The sequence below is a fragment of the Eurosta solidaginis genome, chromosome 1, assembly GCF_040869045.1.
Source record: "Eurosta solidaginis isolate ZX-2024a chromosome 1, ASM4086904v1, whole genome shotgun sequence".
NCBI classification, from domain to species: Eukaryota; Metazoa; Arthropoda; class Insecta; order Diptera; family Tephritidae; genus Eurosta; species Eurosta solidaginis.
The window spans coordinates 241510603-241514199 of record NC_090319.1 but is presented as its reverse complement, the minus strand read 5'-3'; the positions used below and the strand labels follow the sequence as shown (position 1 = coordinate 241514199).

Below are 3597 nucleotides of genomic sequence, written 5' to 3'. Positions count from 1 at the left end.
TTTAATAAAATAAATAATTCATAATTAACCCCTAATTAATTATTAATATTTAATTTATAAAAATTATTAATTTTAAAATTTTTAATAAAATAAATTAATAATTTATAATTAATTATTCAATAAAATTAAAAATAATTAATAATTTTAAAATTTTAATAAAAATCAATTTTATAATAAAATATTAAATGAAAATGATTAATAATTTTAAAATTTTAAATTTTTTTTTAAACAAAATAAAATAATTTAATTTCAATTTTTAAAGTTATTATTAAATATAAATAGATAACTATATTTAATAATTGAAATTATATTTTTATTAATAAATCATCTTAAAATAAATATTTAAATATAGTACTTAACTCCCCATAAAAATTTTTTCATAGATTAATTTTGTAATGAAAATAATTAATATAATGAAAATAATTAATAATTTTAAAATTTTTAATAAAATAAATAATTCATAATTAACCCCTAATTAATTATTAATATTTAATTTATAAAAATTATAAAAATTATTAATTTTAAAATTTTTAATAAAATAAATTAATAATTTATAATTAATTATTCAATAATTTTAAAATTTTAATAACTTAATTTTCAATTTTTAAAAATCAATATTTAATATAAATAAATAATAAATTATAGTATATAAAATTAACATTTAATAATCAATAAAATTTAAATAAAATATAAAATTATAAATAATAAATTTTAAAATTACTAAGTCTTACAATTTAAAAGACAAATAATTTAAATATTTTTAATTTTTAACAAAATTTCAATTTTTTACAATATTAAAAATTTTAAAATTATTAATTATTTTCATTACATTTTTTTTTTTTTTTTTATTGCAAAAAATTTCGAAATTTTTAAAAAAATTTTTAAAATTTTGTTTCTAATCAATTTTCTTTATACCGAAATAGACACTTTCCATTCAATAATTTTATATACATGACATTTTATTTAAAAATTATGTTTCATTCACTATAATTAATAGATATACTATAAAGATCAATAAATATCTATATATATATAAATATTTAATATATTAATAGATGCATATTAATTTTGTCCAAAAACCCCTAAAATTTAAAAATATAGATTAGTATATTAAAATTTGATTATTAATATTATAATCTATTATTAGAAATTTTAATAAATCTAAATATTAAATATAAATAAACGATATACATCTATATATCTATATTAAAGTTGTGATTTTAACTCTCATACCTATCTATATTAGAATTTTTTATTATTTAAATGAAATTAAAATCAGTAATTTTTCAAACACTAATTTTAATTATTTAATATATTACATATTTAAAATGAATTTTACATAGTTTTTTTTTAAATCTTAGTATAAAAAAAAAAAAACTCATTTATTTTATGATGAATTTTAATCTATAATTTTAAAAAAGATAATTTTGCATTCTAAAAAATACAATAGAAATCGCATATTTTAACGTAATGAATTGCCTGAAAAAAAGGGTTATCTTGATAGGATAAATAATGTAATTCTATTACATTCATTATATTTAATGGAATTAAACCATTTCTAAAAGTATCAAAAACTTATGTGCATCTTACACTAAAATATAAAAAGATAAGCTAATAAAGCTACTGGGTTCATACCCCATTTATAAAGGTTATAAATCCTTTTCTTTTTAATTTTTAATAATTCTGCAAAAATTATATTCTTTTCGACATTACTAATAAGAACAATAATTACAATTTCATCGACTTCTTGATTAAGAGCTTGAATAGGTTTAGAAATTAATTTATTATCTTTTATCCCCCTAATAAAAGATAATAATTATAATAATCTAATATCTACAGAAGCTTCTCTAAAATATTTTTTAATTCAAACAATTGCATCAGCAATTCTATTATTTTGTATTATTATGATATATACAAATATTTTATTGATACAAAATGATTATTTATTTAGTAAATGAATTTTAATTTCTTCTTTATTATTAAAAAGAGGCACTGCTCCTTTCCATTTTTGATTTCCAACAGTCATAGAAGGATTATCATGAAATAATAATTTAATTTTAATAACATGACAAAAAATTGCCCCTATAATATTAATTTCTTATTTAATTAATATTAATTTCATAAATGTTGTTATTATTATATCAATTATTATTGGTTCTTTAGGAGGATTAAATCAAACTTCACTACGAAAATTAATAGCTTTTTCATCTATTACTCATTTAGGATGAATGTTAGCAGCAATACAAATTAATGAAATATTATGAATTACATATTTTTGATTTTATTCATTTTTATCATTTAGTATAATTTTTTTATTCAAAAATTTTGAAATTTATCATATGAATCAATTATTCAATTCATTTTTTAATTTAAAAATTTTAAAATTTATTTTACTATTAAATCTACTATCTTTAGGAGGGTTACCACCATTTATTGGATTCTTACCAAAATGATTAGTAATTCAACATTTAATTATAAATAGTCAATACTTACTGACAACAATTATAGTAACAATATCATTAATTACATTATTTTTTTATTTACGACTATGTTTTTCTACATTCACATTAAACTATTATGAAAATAATTGAATATTTTCAATAAAATCAAATAATTTTTTTATTAAATGAATATTAATGATTTCTTTTATTTCAACATTTAGTTTAATTACAATTTCTGCTATCCATCCACTATTCTACTAATATTTTGAAGGTTTTAAGTTAAAAAAACTAATAGCCTTCAAAACTATAAATATTAGTAGAACCTTTTAAGCCTTAGTAATCTAATTACTCCTTTAGATTTGCAATCTAATGTCATTATTGACTATAAAACTTTAATTAAAAAGAAATATTCTTATAAATAGATTTACAGTCTACCGCCTAAAATTCAGCCATTTAATTATACTATTGAATTGTACCATAAATAAATCGCACTTAGTCGCGACAATGGTTATTTTCAACAAATCATAAAGATATCGGAACATTATATTTTATTTTTGGAGCTTGAGCAGGAATAATTGGAACTTCATTAAGAATTATTATTCGAGCTGAATTAGGTCATCCAGGTAACTTAATTGGGAATGACCAAATTTATAATGTAATTGTTACATCTCATGCTTTTGTAATAATTTTCTTTATAGTTATACCAATCATAATTTGGGGATTTGGAAATTGACTAGTACCCCTTATACTAGAAGCTCCTGATATAGCATTCCCTCGAATAAACAATATAAGTTTTTGATTATTACCTCCATCCCTTACACTATTGCTCATTAGCGGTATAGTAGAAACTAGAACTGGAACAGGTTGAACAATTTACCCTCCTCTTTCATCTACTATTGCACATAGAGGAACATCTGTTGATTTAACTATTTTTTCTTTACATTTAGCTGGAATTTCTTCTATTTTAGGAGCAGTAAATTTTATTACTACTATTATTAATATACGATCGACAGGTATTACACTTGATCGAATACCTTTATTTGTATGAGCAGTAATATTAACTGCTCTTTTACTTCTGTTATCTCTGCCAGTTTTAGCAGGAGCTATTACTATACTATTAACAGACCGAAATTTAAATACATCATTTTTTGACCCA

At 18.0% G+C, this 3597-nt stretch overlaps 1 pseudogene; it reads left to right on the top strand.

The window, feature by feature from the left end:
* Positions 1–1673: 1673 nt before the first annotated feature.
* Positions 1674–2594, top strand: LOC137240223 (NADH-ubiquinone oxidoreductase chain 2-like; annotated as a pseudogene).
* The last annotated feature ends 1003 nt before the right edge of the window (positions 2595–3597 follow it).